Raw genomic sequence first — 16175 nt, forward strand, 5'->3', positions numbered from 1 at the left:
CACACCCCTCCCGATCAACAGGACCCCCGTTTCGACCGTAGGAGGTCCGTTTCCTCCATTTTGCAGTACGCCACACCCCTCCCGATCAACAGGACCCCCGTTTCGAACGTGGCCGGTCGAACACAAGTCCGTTTCCTCCGTTGTGCGGTACGCCAGGCCTCGTTTCCATCGCCTGTTCTGTCCAAGCCCTCTCGATGAACACGACCACGCATTCTGTTCCGACCTAGCCGGTTGGCTCCCACGCGTTCAGTTGCCTCCCGATGAACACGACGCATTCCGTTGCCTCCCCATGAACACGACGCATTCCGTTGCCTCCCCATGAACACGATGACGACGTTGTTTCTCCGTTCCGACCCAGCCATGTACACGAGCCCTGGCCGTACGTATGCGCGAGTAGGCATTTGAGACCCCGCCCGTATGTACACATACGTGGCCGTATTTTCTTTCTTGCACCCTGGCCGCTGTATGTACGTGTACATGCTACGTGCGCGCCTCTACTACGATATGTGCGTGCCTCTACATCCACCAATATATATGTACGTACACGTTCGCGACCAGAATGACAACGCTACGTACGCTTCGACCAGGTGGGTCCCGAATGTCAGGCACTTACTTGCGTGCGAAGATGTAGCTGGTGGGTCCCAGCAGTCAGGGGGGAGAATCGTTTTTTTTTGCCCAGACGCACTTCCTTGCGTGCGAAGATGTAGCTGGTGGGTCCCAGCAATCAGGGGGGCGAATCATTTTTTTTGCCCGGACGCACTTCCTTGCGTGCGAAGGTGTAGCTGGTGGGTCCCAGCAGTCAGGGGGCGAATTGTTTTGTTTTTTTTGCCCGGACGCACTTCCTTGCGTGTGAAGGTGTAGCTGGTGGGTCCCAGCAGTCAGGGGGAAATGTTTTTTCCACGAAATACAGTGGCCCGTCCGGTGGGTCCCAGCTGTCATGTGGAGGAATCATTATTTTCCGCGTAATAAGGAGGCACTTCCTTGCTGCGGCCGTGGACCCAGCTGTCAGCCTCTCCACGTACAGTCCACGTCCGATGGAAGTCGTTCCTTCACCATGTTGACCACGCCGTGCTGAGAGCACCAGGACGATGGACGACGGCGAGGCCTAGGAAGGGGACGAGGAGGAGCCGGGGAAGACGCGACAGTGGATACCCGCGCGGAGAGGAGTACGAGGGTTCACTGGTTCGGCTGTGGTGTGAGGCTGGCGTCGCCGCAGGGCCTGGCCAGCGGTGGGAATAGTAGGGGGCGGTGAGGCCTCCGCGGTAGCACAACCGGCCACGGGAGGCAGGAGCATGCAACACGACCGGCGCTGCTTTGGGCGGCTGGAGCAAGAAGAACATAGGTTGAAGAAGCACTACGACCGTTGGATGGACATCGTACGGTCACTGGAGCTAGAATCGTTCATATTGACTAAAGTTGACAAAGGCCCCCGTCCCAGTCAACTTAGTAGGCCCACAAGTCAGCCTCCCACCATGGTGGGTCCCAGCTAGCAGGGGGAGCATTCATTTTTTTGTGCGTAATAAGGAAGCACTTCCGGTGGGTCTGAGCTGACAGCGGGGGGAATGTTTTTTTCGCAAAATACGCTGGCCCGTCCGGTGGGTCCCAGCAGTCAGGGGAAACGTTTTTTTTTCGCGAAATAAGGTGGCCCGTCCGGTGGGTCCCTAGTGTCACGTGGAGGAATAATTATTTTGCGCGTAATAAGGAGGCACTTCCTTGCGGCCGCCTGGACCCAGCTGTCAGCCTCTCCACATACAGTACTCTTCCGATGGAAGTCGGTCGTTGATCACGTTGACCACGCCGCGCCGAGAGCACCAGGGCGGTGGTCTGGACAACGACGAGGCCTAGGAAGGGGACGACACGGAGCCGGGGAAGATGCAGCAGTGGAAGCCCGCCCGGAGAGGAGTACGAGGGTTCACTGGTTCGGTTGCGATGTGAGGCTACCGTCGTCGCAGAATAACAGGGGGTGTGGGTGAGTAGAGGGATGGCCTGGCCAGCGGTGGGAGTAGTACGGGGCGGTGAGGCCTCCGCGGCATCACAACCGGCCACAGGAGGCAGGAGCACGCGACACGACCAGCGCTGCTTTGCGCGGCTGGAGCAAGAAGACCAGAGAAGATGCACTACGGCCGTTGGATGGACATCGTACGATCACTGCAGCTAGAATCGTTTATATTGACTAAGTTGACAAAGCCCTTGGTACGTGTCAACTTAGTAGGCCCACATCTCGGATTTGGCAGAGAACATATATCCCATTTGCGATTTGTAAGAATGTACAGCCCATTTTTTAATTCTAATGGAATTTACTACAGCCCATTTACAGTTTGTTAAAAGTACAGCCCAACTTCTAGCTAGGACAACGATTAATAATTTCAAACAGCCGCTCAAAACAGAATTCAAAAAAAATTCCCACATTTTGATGGGATCCAAAATATTTTTTTCCGAAATTTCTAGTCAGGTTAAATATAATTTCAAAATAAAGTTGTATTACGTTAAAATCCAACGAAATATTGCGCGCGCAACAAGTAATGAAATTAAAATTTCCAAATTCCAAAAATAATATATTTTTCAAACTAATTACGTGTTTGGTGCATAGTAATTGCCCAGTTATTATAATTACATCCCATTTATTATTTCTTAAAGTCCATTTTCTTGTTAAGCCTAATGCATACCTCCTAGGAAACTTTGCAGCCCAGCGGGGCGGATAACAAAGTTGACCCGGATATTGTGTACAACTGTCGGCCCAGTTGCATTGCTGATGTTGAAAAAAAGGCCTGTGTAGTACAGTACAACCTAACATGGTTACTCAGCCCTCATTCAGCGACGCCAGAAAGGCCCAAACAAGGCTTTTGTACAAATTTTTGAAGTCACTGAGCTCAATTAATAACTTAAGAAAAAAGTTAGATTACAGTGGAACCTAATTAAAAGCTGTCACGAGCAAATAAATAATTCAACGGGTCCCACTTGTGCGTGTGTGTGTGTGCGTGTGTGTGTGTGTGTGTGTGTGAGAGAGAGAGAGAGAGAGAGAGACCCATCGGTCGATGCTCGTAAATACATCTTTCAGCCATATGCATTGCTGATGCTCAGTAAAAACTTATATAGTCGACACAATCATATAGAACATCATAGCACACTGAACTTCCATACAAAAATTTCACGCAGGCGGCACAATCAGGATGGAAGCAGTGGATCGCTACGGGAAGGGCTATGTTGAAACCAACGAAGTCGTACATAATGGTTCATCGTCTTTATAAATGACGGGGAAATATCTTGAATGTTGTGCAAAGAAAACAGACAGACAACACAATAAGTTCTGCTAGCACATTAAGTTGACGTACAACCCTTTCTAAAAAAAGTTCAGGTACAAAATTAGAACAGGTCACAATCAAATGTACTGGCATATCAGTGCTTTAGAGTTCAGACCCATAGCTCGGATTTAACTAGTACTATCTGACAAGATTCAGTTGTTACCTCAAATTAGAGCACATCCAGGCAGCCAGCCCTGCCTCTTCTCCCACAGAAGTAGTGGCCTCCGCCGCGCGATGGAGTAGGCCCTGTGCCATCCATCATTCCAAGCAACACGGGGAAAGTCTGATGTTGACTCCTGTAATGAACGTCGTCGACGGACCCTGGCACCAGCGGCGGAGGCAGGACTTCGATTGATGGATTGACCACTTCTTCGACATGCACGAACACTTGATACAGGTACATCCCTAACGTGGTCTGCGGCGGCCTTGGTGGCGACGAATAGTACAACCCCGGTTCCTGCACTGGTATCTCAAAACCAATCACCTTCGGTATGGTGGACGGCTTCTTCATCCATGCCATAACCCTCAGAGCCCAGCTGTCTGGAGGAACAAACATACTTATGAGCTCACCTCCAAGGTCGTTGATAAGCTCGTTCATGGACTCGCTGTTCCAAGCACGTCGAGGCATGCCGTGGAAGGTAAGCTTTGTTAAAAACTCAAGCTCAGAGGGCACCGAGCCCCATCCTAGGTGCCACCGATCAAGGCTCACCAGCGCGCCATCGCAGAACAAACGCCAGGAAGATTCGAACACAAGACTGCAGTCGAAAGTTGTCCGGAACCTGACAAAGAAATCAGCCGGTGGCGGACAGACTTCGACGAGCAAGTCACTTATTTGGATGCCGTGCGCAATGCCAAGAGCTTTGACAAGGTCGTTCGGCGAGACGGGAGGCCAGTCGCCGTTGATGGTTACCATCAACACTTTGCCGGCAAACTGGTCGTCAAGCACCGCCATGCCACTGTTGAGCGACAACACGCAGCGACCGAAGGCAGGATGGACCTCAGGATCTCCGGCTTGGAGATCTGCGTTGACCCGCGACATGATAGTGCGCTTGAGTACAGGGAGTACAGGAGGGGGATTTGGGGGAACTGGAGTAGGAATCGAGATTCCAGAGGTGGGGGAGGGGCGGGAGACTGGGGATGAAAAGGTAGCATGAATTTCGAGCACGCGCCAATATGCTCTCGGCGCGCAAGCGCATGAAAACACCGGTGGCGCCCACATGTCGGCCTAAGAGTCCTTATTCTTTCTTTTTTTGGAGAGCCCGGCCTTTTTTTCAGGATCTTTTGAGAGCCCGGCCTGAGAGTCATAATTGTCCTGTTTGGCATTGCGTTACTACTCGGCCCATATTCAACGACACCTCACTGGCCCAAACAAGTGTACATCATCGAAAAGACAGTGAGCTCAAATTATATAACTTTAAAAAAGGAGATATACTCTGAACACTAGAGAATGGTGATGCCCTCATTTAGCCCACCAGTAGTTCGAGACTATAAACAGTTCAAAACAATGATATATACAACATTCAAGCACTGACTAGTGACTACTACTGACATGATAGTTCATAAGAAGTCTTGCTACACCACCAAAATGCACCCATCTGCAGCGCTCAGACTCTCGTTATCTAGACGAGAATGACATTCTAAACAGAAGCAACTATTACATAGAAAGAGTGACATAGACGAGGATGACCAAATGACAAGGAATATGCGTAACAAAAGAAAGAACTACCCATCCAGAACCAGCAGCAAAGACAACAAAGTCATTCGAAGAGATGATTCAACACCATCATAATTTGCAGCCCCGCTTCAGTGACCAGTGATCCGGAGACACCAGTACTCCACCCTTTCGATTCAACAGCCCAATTACCTATCAACCTGAAGGCTTGAACCACATCACTGCCTGTCGTAATTGAGACATCCAAGGATCAAAGTTAATCCGGATGCCTTTGTCATTCTCACCTTCTTTTGGCTGCAGGCTGTATCGTTGAAAATCAGGGGAGTTTGCTCCCCGAACTCCTAGGGCTCGCCGTGTAGACACAGTTTTCCATAGCAAACAGAGCCTCTCTGCCATCAAGGTCCTTGCCAACAGTGATCTCCTGGTTAATCGGATAATTGAGTCCGAGAAACAGAGAGTGTGAACCAAGGCTGTTTGCCCGCCTCCAACTAAAAAATCCTAAAGGCCCCAACAAGCTGGTATCCTGCTCATAGACGTAACAGCCACTGTCCGGATACTCACGTATTACACGGTGCTTGTATACAGTGGGGTTTTTGCAATATAACTTTTCCGGCTCATGTGTCCGAATGATCATCAGTCTTTTGTCGTCGTCTGATCGAGCGAGGAACCAGTTGTGCTTCCCTGTTTTTGGCAAAGGTGGTGTGATTACAAAGGGCAGTAACTATAGGGACACCTCATCATATCAAAAAGGACAGGCATTGTTAATGTAAGATCATCATTGTTCAGTGTATGAGTAGGATAATGCAAGAAACAACAGTGATATGTCCCTGTTGGAACTGGGAGGAAAATACAGGGAAATGTATACTGGGTTCTAAAATATAGAAGTGCCATGCATGGTTATACTCATGTTATCTCGCAATCGATTCTTCACAGGAAACTACCATGTCATGCATGTTATGTAATCATGTTCTGTCCTCACAAACAAATTCTTCAAGGTAACTAACAGACCATGCATTGTTATATACTCGTGTTCTGTGGGCAAAATTTTTGTGAGGATATTATTCTAGCCATTGATTGCTGAAGGGCGAATATAGGTATGTACACATGGTAAGCATTGCAGGATTTCACTACTTCCAAATATAGAGTTCTCCATATGCACATTCACTTCCCTAATGTATGGTTAGATGAAACCAACAGTGTGGTGCATGTTTCTACATCATGAAAATGAGGAAACTAACATGGCCATTGATACACACTCATATTTAGTAGTAGTATATAGATTACTGTAAAATAAGGATAATATCCATATATTCCTAACCGTTTGATTATTCAGGGTACAAATTGGCTATAATGACATGGTCACAATCGCATGAATTAACTCATTCCAAATATAGCTGATTTACGGCGTCTCTAATATATTGCCATAGTTCTACTCAAATTCAGCTCAAATAGGGATATGCCAATCATCACAAAAAGTTCAAACAGTGTCATGGCGTCATCATTAACATGAGACGGAAACAACTTACACGCGCCGTCCCAGCAATACGTGGTGCCATCTACTTTGTAGATCGCGTAGATGATGCCATTGTGTTCAATAGCATCATAGAAGTGTGTATTTGCTTTGTCGATGATCCACTGCGAGCCGAGTTGTCTCCAGCTAAAGAAGGCACCGGCGTAAAGATAGGCGAGTCCGCGGTCGAACAAGGCAATTAGCTTGAAGTCTGCTAATTTGCATGTCGTGTGGGCACTTGGCAGATTACAATCTTCTGCAAAACAAGGTCCGTCCAACTGACATAGTAATCTAAATGACTTGGACCGCGATGGTACTACTCTATATAATCCAACGAAGGAAGGATAATCTCATGGGAGGTCTGGAAGTTCACGAGCACCAACTTTTTACCGTCTTCTCTGAAGGCAGCCATCCAGTGGGAGTTCATGCCGACCCAGTACATACCTGCCAAGAAGTTTCGGCGATGGTGATCGGATCGATGTCGAGGTAAATGATGTACGGCGACACACTACATACCTGCAAAGAAGTTTCGGCTAATGGAGATTGGATTGAAGTCGAGGGGCATCATGCATGCCTCCGTATCATGGTGAGCCAATCTCGCAAGAACAGATAGCAGCAAGCAGGGTGTCTTGAAAAGCTTAGGCCTCGCTTCGACGATGGCCCTGTGCATGTCCCTCGAGCATGTAGCCAGCCACAGGGCGGTCAACATATCCATACACGAAAAACAGAGGTCGAGGATGTCATTGGGGAGATTGCTCCAATCGCGGCTCATATGGATGCTGCACGGTTAGCATTCGGCCATGGTGGAGTTTCGAAGGGGGCTTAATTTACGGGGGAGAAGGATGTCGGTGCTGGAGTGGCTAGCGAGGGAATAGTGGTACTGGGGGAGGCGAGTGAGGCAACGGTACATGGGGGCACAGTGAGATGGAGACGGAGATAGAGACAGAGAAGGAGATGGAGATGGAGTGGTGCTATGGGAGCGGAGAGAGAGACGAGGTGAGGCGCCAATGTGCTGGACAGCGGAGGTGACAGATTGCACAGTGCACAGGGTGAGGCTGACTTTAGTATCCCGAACACGCCGCCTCGCCAGGACTAGTGTCAGGCGCATGGTGTTGTCACTTTACTGTGAGGACCGGATGAATAGTATTTTGACCATCAAGTGTACCACAGTTGTACTACTACTACTACTACTAGTAGGAACATGAGTACTCCAGTATTGTATAGCGGAAATAGGTCTCCCGTGCTAGCATGCCTGTTCACTTCATTGTTCAGGTATCATCCATATTGCAAGCAGAACCAAATTCTCATGCATGCCCAATCAACGCCCTGCCGCGATGCATGCAGTGGTCGTTCTGGTGCATCAAGGACGGCATGCAGATCGTTCCAAACTTGAGAAGAGGAAAAATGGAAAGGTTGAACGCGGCAGCAGAGGAAGAGAACACTGGCTAACGAGGCTGGGAGGGGATCGAGCAGAAAGTTAATGCTCCACGCCTAAAGGTTTTGGGAAAACCTAATTTTCATAAGGTGACTTATACTCACCTAAACGGAGGGAGTATTCCTTAACCAGAGAATCTTGTGTCTCCCACTCACGCGCTCAAAAAAAAGCTACGACACATTTTTTATATCTGTTTGCATAGGTCCCACCTATCAGGAAGGATGGGCACGTACACGAACAGGTACGACTCCTTAGTCTACCCGCATAGCCTTTTCGTTTAGTCTACCTAGCCGTCTAATCAACTGCCTGCACACCACTTCTCCCATTTACTTCTCCATTGGGAACCGATTCGCCTCAGCTTCTTCACCTCCCCTTCGTCTTCATTTGCATCCAAACCCCACTGCGTTCACATTGTTTTAACCTCTTTAAATAATCATCTACTACTTCAGTTAGACTAGCCATCTAATCCTAATTCTCCAAACCATAGCCCTCTGTTCCAGCGGTTCCAAATGGCAAAAGAGGTCGAGATGCAGGTTTTTAGCGTCCAACATGTCCTCGTCGAAGGCTCGATGCGCATAGTTGCCACCGTCACCGTCCACCCAAGGGTTGTTCGGCAGTGGATCAACAATGTATCCAACTCCCTCGAAAAGTTAGAGATGAGGGTCATCGGTCTCGATGCAGAGTACACGGAGCGTGCCCCTGGGAAGATCTAGCGCGCCGCCGTCCTTCAGCTGTGCCTCGAAGATGATGTTTTGGTGTACCACATCATACACTCACCCTCCATACCAGCTGAGCTTCACGATTTCTTGTCTCGGGAGGACGTATACTTCTATGGGGCAGCCATCGAAGGGGACAAACAGAAGCCGGAGCCGTACAACCTTGATTTGAAAAGCATCGCTGACCTACAAACCAGAATCAAAATTCCTGTAGAAGATTGGGCTAAACAGACACCATCCCTATTCAACGTAGCAAATTTTGTGCTCGGTACAAATCTTCAGAAGTGTGACGAGACGGTGGCATTAAGGTCGTCAGGATGGGAGAATTATCCCTTGATGTACGAGCGGATAAAATATACTGCCCTTGATGCCCGTGTGAGTTTCGAGATAGCTGCAAGGTCCAAAGAGCTTGTTGCGAAGCCGTCTCCCACAGAGAATGAGAACAACAACAACAACAACAACAACAACAACAACAACAAGAAGAAGAAGAAGAAGAAGAAGAAGAAGAAGAAGAAGAAGAAGAAAACGCTGCACTAGCAGGAGGGCATTATGGATGGATGAACTATTTCCTCTCTTGTAAAAAAAATTATTCCCTCTCGGTGTATATTGATATAGATGGACTATTTCGATGGTGTGCATGTCTTTGGAATAGAGTAGTAGCATGGGTCTGCTTGACTATAAGGAACTATTTATCCGCATATATAGCTTTCTCTGCTACTCCTTCCAGTGATCGGTATGCAGTGCATGTGTCCGTATACATGACAGTTTGTCCATGGAAGTTCAACTATGGTGACCATCATGTTTCATCTCGCGATTCCCACGACGCCTCTCCAACCCACAGCACCACGCCCCCAACGTTCGCCTCACCCCTCTCAGCCGCACCGCCCCTCTGCCTTTGTGTGCATGACATGTGGGACACCTAAAATGCGGTGAGCATCAAGTTTCTACCATAGCCATCCACGATTCCCACGACGCTGCTCGAACCCATGAAACCACACGTCCCCCGACCTGCGGCTCACCCCTCTTGGCCCCACTGCCCCTCTGCCTTCGGGAGCATTACATGTGGACCAGTCACCTATCGGGTCCACGTGTTATTGACTCAAAGGTAGGTGTAGTAAGGCGCTGAAGCTTAGTACCGACGGCCCTGAGAGGGAAATGTAACTCCTGCACCAGGGCTTGTGGTGCTCCCGCAGCACGAACTCGTGCCAAACTCGAGATTTGTTTCTTTACTATATATGCACGCAACGATTTAATGGACAGCGTAATCTCAACATGTGATGGGGAGCTCTAAATTTTAATTTGAAACTTATAAAACGAATAAACTGGGAGAGTGGGGGTATATCGTAGGATGTGTCCCATACAAAATAAGCCCCCGGTTTGTCACCGCGAAGATGCGGTTAGAAAGGATCACAACGTCTTCCTACTCGTACGGCAACAAATCGGCCTCAGACAGCATGGTCCGCATTTCACCGCCATGTGCAAGGTTCGTGCTATCTTAGTCAATCTCACCGTGGTTCCATCGTACCAATTCATGCAGTGGCCCGTTGCATGGCTGATCCCAATGTTGGACAAAGGTTCTACGGGAACGGTGTCACCATTGTAAATGTTGTGCAAATTGATGTTGGTACCCTCCCGTACATATGCAAGCCAATCTCCACCCGCGCCGAGCCTAGCCTGTGAAATAGTGGGCAGGGGGAGAATTAGGAAATGGACACGGAAGTAGTCTTTAGAATGCATTTACTACGTGATCAATCTCATCTTACCTACTCATCGGAGGAAATCCGAGTGCCCCTCAACATCGGCATCTCAAGGGGCGTCAACTTGCAACTATGGCCACGCCGCGCTGGAGAGACCCCCAAGGAAACATCCTCGTGTGTTCCACGGAACATCAAGATGCATTTGTATGAGTAGTTTATCTTGTGAGAGAAAAGGATGAACGAGGGAAGGCCTCTAGAGATAGAGATGGACACTACTACTACCAATGTGCTGGCCCGTGCGTTGCAATGGATCCAAACTAGTAGAATAATACTTGTTCACGTGCCTGAAATATAAACACTCTAGTTGTATTATACATGTGTCAGCAGACACGACAGCTTGTCCATGGAAGTTGAACCACGGCGACCATCACGTTTCTTGTTTCTACCGCTGCCACACCCGCACGCGATTCACACGACGCCGCTCCAATCCACGGCACGACGTCCCCCGACGTGGACATGGATCCTCTGACGTGGCTATCACTGCCTTGCCCTGCCTTTCCTTCGCGGACAGGTGGGACCCATGCTTATGGGTCCCACATGTCAGTGACAGAATGGTAGGATCGTTCGTGCCCCGCATCCCTCTCGGCCCCACCGCTCCTCTGCCTTTGTGTGCATGACATGCGGGCCAGCTGAACTGCGGCGACCATCAACTTTCTACCACAGACACACCCGATTGGACGCGGTTTGCCTGCTTCGCTGCTGTGCTCCGATCCGTACTCCCTCACCATCGAATTTTCATCCAGCGGCTGTGACACATTTCGTCCCGGGCATCAATCCTCAGCTGGAGTACTTATGTACTACAGGTAGTACCCATCGGTGTGGCCATCTACACCTCGTAACGCCCTGACGCCCATCTGTGGCACCCTTGCCACAGCCACGCCACCACCGGTCAATTCATCTCGAACGAGTGAGTCGCGAACCACGCCACCACCATGAGAATGACATGTGGGCCAGCCGCATTTAAGGTCCGTATGTCATTGACTCATAGGTCGGGCACTAAGCCACTGAAGTTCAGTCCCGTGGGCCCCGAGAGGGAAATGTAACTCCCGCGGCAGGCCTTGTGGTGCTCCCGTAGTACGAGCTCATGCCAAAACTGGAATTTGTTTCTTACTACTACCAACTGGAGTAGTACTAGTAAGGTACACGTGCATTGCACGCATGAGATTCTGGTGGTTTGTGCATTATGCTTTTACATGTGGAGTTTTCTGGATTCTAACATGTGGCAAAATCTGGTGGTATGTAATGTTAGGCAAGTTTGATTAACTTAGGTGAGTGTTTGGTTCAAGCCACACCTTAGGCAAGCCACACTAAGGCCCCACATGACATACACACAAAAAATGTGGCAAGATTCCCTTAGGCTTGCCAACTTGTGGCTCTCATTTTGAAGAACTAATAACTTTGCCTAAGCTTAGTTGTGGCAAAGTTAGTCATGAATTAAGTTCAACCATGGAGTCTTCTAGATTATACATGTGGCAGAATCTGGTGGATGATATCCAATGGCCAGTAGTGCTCGGATTTTCCATCTTTGTACCATCGGATTGGCTTCATCCAACGACCAACTTTCAAAGTTTTTGACACACTATATAGGGGGTATAGATATAGATGTGTCGGTCCGTTGCATTGGATCCAAAGTATATCTATTTAGTGGAGTGCACTCTAAACACATTATCTATTTATTTTTCTCTAACCTTCCGTAGCCATGCAACCAAGCCACATAAGCTTCATGGGTGCCCCCCACATCATATTATTCATACTACGTTGATTGAAAAAAAGGATAAATCACCCAAAACAAGATCTTCCCGTTTTTTGTTCCTAAGATGTTGTGCCGTGCACGTACCTACTAGTTGTATAGTGGTAGTACTAGTAATATAGTATTAGGAGTACAAACTTGGTACTAGTAGGAGTAGTACTAGTACAGAATGCTCCTACTCTATCAACGAGCCCCGTCTGACACCAAATTTCTTGGCTTCCGTGCAACAGCTAGATCTTCCCCTCGTTTCTGTTTTCCAACCCGGCGGCCGGCGGGGTGTCGGTTTGCTCAACGGCGGTCCCACATGAAAGTGAAAATGCTAGGCAACACGCCTTCCCTAAGCTATGTGTCATGCCAGACGGGCCGTGTTGTACTCCCGATTGCTGGGCGTGTGGGGGTGCGACGCGAACGCAGCAGGACTTTTCCTTTTAATAGCAATGTGCCCGTGCGTTGCGACGGATCCAAAGTAGTAGAATAGTAGTATTTGTTCACAAACTTGAAAGAAATCACTATTGTTTTGATATACTCCTAATATATTACTCCCTACGTACCTAAATATTTGTCTTTTTTGAGATTTCATATGGACTATCACATACGGATTATATAGACATATTCTAGTGTTTCTAGCAAGATGCCCGCGCGTTGCATGAAGTTGATGGAAAAGGTAAGCACAACTTATGATGGAGTACTAGTTATAGTGATGCATATAATTAAGCAAAGGGATCGCACATGTCGGTATTGACTGGAACGGGAATGCAACAGCACAGTAAGAATTAAGGCCATGATGATGCGATCACAGTGGTGGTTACAGAAGGCAAGAAGAAAGATGGATCCACGAACGTACGACCTCCTCCTCCTCAACTTAGTGCGCCAGGCCACCGATCGGCGGCTAAGGAGCGGCGGCTTTTGTGGCGAGGTTGAGGTGCTTCTCAGCAAAGGCATCCAAGGCTTCCAGCCGGTTGAGGAAGGTCAATGTCATAGCGTCCTCAATGGCCTTGTAGATACCTATGTGCACGATTTGCTCGTACACCTGGATGTGTAGGTTGACAAATTCTTGCAGGGCGAGGCGCCTCGCAGCGAGCACGACCTCGAGGTGGACATTCTTCGTGGCGTCGGCGGGCAGTCGCAGGGCCACCAGTGCTTGAAAGAGGCTCCGGCCATGGAGGCCGATTAGGGTGGCAGGAAATGAGGAGCCCGGGCGCGCGGGCTGGAGGAGTATGGCGATGTCGTCCGCGAGCTTCTTGAGGACGGTGAACTTGTTGCTGGTGGCAACGATCATCTGGTCCAACTGGGAGTCGTAGTTGGCGTCGACGGCGGCCATCCACCAGCCGGTCTCTAACACCGTCCGGAGACGATCCTCGGCGCCATGCCGCAGGCCGGCGTTGTGGACCATTTGGCGCAGCCGCTGGCTGCTCACGTGCATCGCCGCCATGGGTCTAGAGTGAGCTCTTTTGCGGTTAGTGTAGGTGCTTAGGCAAATGCTTAGGTGCGTACGATGTGGTAGATGCATTGGAATGGAGGGGCGCCTTTATATGAGGGCAATGAGGGCAAATTGTGTTGCATTCACATCGTGCAGCCTCTTTTCCCGGACCTCCTCCCATTACTTCCCTCATGCATTAATTGAAGGAGGATGCATTGGCCGTTCAACATATCGGGAACCGCTACTCCCTCCCTCGTCTTTATTAAAGCCATATCGGGAACTACGCCGCCCGCTGTCAAATCGAATACTCCCTCCGTCTAGGTGAGTATTAAGTCATCTTACGAAAACCAAATAGTAAACACATAGGCGTGGTGCATTAACTCTCACATTGTTTCTTATTTTTTGACATAAATAGAGGAATCAACGAAGAAGAGATGTGTGGCTTGTATGGTTTTAATGACTTGAGACTATCAAGCATGACATGCAGTGGTCAGTTCGTTGCACAAGAACAAATACAACCCACGTCAGCACACACGCATCTTATAGCATCATATCCAATGGCTATAAAAGATGAATGAGACCAAATTATATCTCATCTAGATGAGTTCTAGCAAAACTCTATTAATAATACTTAGTACTCCTGCGCCATGTATCATATATTAGTATCATGTAGTACATTATTTATTGCCATGTATGACACATAGTTCACGAGCGCTCTCTATATGTACCACCTTTTTTTAATTTCAAGTTTTGCTCCATGGCGCAATCCATCGATACTACTACTGTACAAAAGTGGAGTATATACATTTTTTAAAAGGCTAGAGGGCGGGGCAGTCTAGCTCGGTCGGTTTCACGAGAGGCAAGGGCCTTTGTGATTTGATGGCTCATTAATGCTGTCAAATCGAATAGTACTGCGTCGCCCGCTACATGCCCGGCGCCTCCATTAAACCCCTCCGTTAAACCCGCATGCAAACCGAGAATCCTACTCCGGCCACACATCCGTTCATGAGCGGGCCAGAATTAAACGCAACACCGGCCGAGCTCCTCCCGTCTACCCTCAGTTTAAACGAGGCCAGACGCCGGCCAAGCTCCTATCGTCTGCCCTCTATTTACACGAGGCCAGACAGACAGCAGGCAAGAATCGCACCCCTCCGCCGGTCTCCCATCTCCTCCTTCACCATTTTCTCCACTCTTCCGATGGCTTCCGATGAGCTCTTCTCTGGCATATTACCCGGCTGGGTGGCCTGCCGAGCCCTCCGGATACGGGCGAGGCCGCTTGGTGCTTCACCAACCTCGCTTGGCCCGACGGAGCCAGTTGCCGCCCCAAGCAGGCGCGTGGTTCAGCAACTCGCCGCTCCAGTTCAGCTCAATGAGGAGTGGCGAGTTGCTCCACGCAGGCACGGCGGCGAGCACGCCGGTATGGGCATCGTCGCTGCCGCGTCGTACCGCGCCACCAGTGTCTGCGGTGGCCGCGCCTCCCGTGTCTGTGGGCGCGCCTCCCGTGCCTGTGGCAGCGCCCTGCAGGTAGAGACAGAAGCCGAGTGCATGGAGAGCGACGAGTCGGTGGCCAGCTTCTCTGTGTCCGCCGCCATCATCAAGGAGAAGTAGAACACGGGAGGCCGCCGCCACTTGGGACCCATGAAGGCCACCGCCGAGGCGACGACCGCGGATTCAGGTGGTTTCTTTGCTACTTCGTCTCTTCCGAGGACCTTCATCGACCCCGCAAGTGTCTGACGGACATGAGGAAGACAAAGGGATCCGTGGGCGGCCATTTAGAACTAAAATAAGTCTAGATATATCCATTTCTAGGACAAGTATTTCCGGACCGAGGGAGTATTAATTATACAAGAGAGCCGGATTGGCACCTCTTAGTTCATGTAAATGTAATGAATCCATCATGTTTATATGAAGATCCGGCTTTTTTGTACGAAATCCTTCATGCTTATATGAAATCAGTCTGTGTTTGCACAAATTTCATCTGGTTGGTTAGAGTTGTAAAAATGTATGCCGCTGGCGTTTGATGTCATCCTCCGCGGAAGGAAGCAGGAGGAAATTTGCCGGCTACCGTTGGAGATGCTCTTTATGCTAGAAATAATAGAGTGACATCCAATCCATTTGAGTTAATTTCCTGTATGATTGTCCCTCTATAAAAAGTTAATTGCATGTACAGTGTACACGTGACTTACAGGGTGGCTACAGCTTCGTACAGAAAGTTAAAAAGAAACAAGTCCATCCTTAATATTCTAAGTACTCTGTGGGTTCCACTGTCAGTACAGTAGCGAAAGAAGTATATATTAAATAAGTAGAGTAATATATAATATAAAAATCTAAAGTTAAAAGACAGAATTCGAACTCATGTCATCGCATTGCGAGCATCCGGCGCTAACCAGCCCAACACATTTTTGTTGTAGACCATGCTGGAGATATATCTCCATGTCTACTCTTATATATACTCCATTCGTTCCTAAATATTTGTCTTTTTCATATTTCAAATGGACTACCACATACGGATGTGTATGTAGACATATTTTAGAGTGTAGATTCACTCATTTTGCTACGTATGTCTTTTCAGGAAGGGGTCAGATTTGTCCTTGATTTATTTATGAGGTATCC

This window comes from Triticum dicoccoides, chromosome 2A, assembly GCF_002162155.2.
Source record: "Triticum dicoccoides isolate Atlit2015 ecotype Zavitan chromosome 2A, WEW_v2.0, whole genome shotgun sequence".
NCBI classification, from domain to species: Eukaryota; Viridiplantae; Streptophyta; class Magnoliopsida; order Poales; family Poaceae; genus Triticum; species Triticum dicoccoides.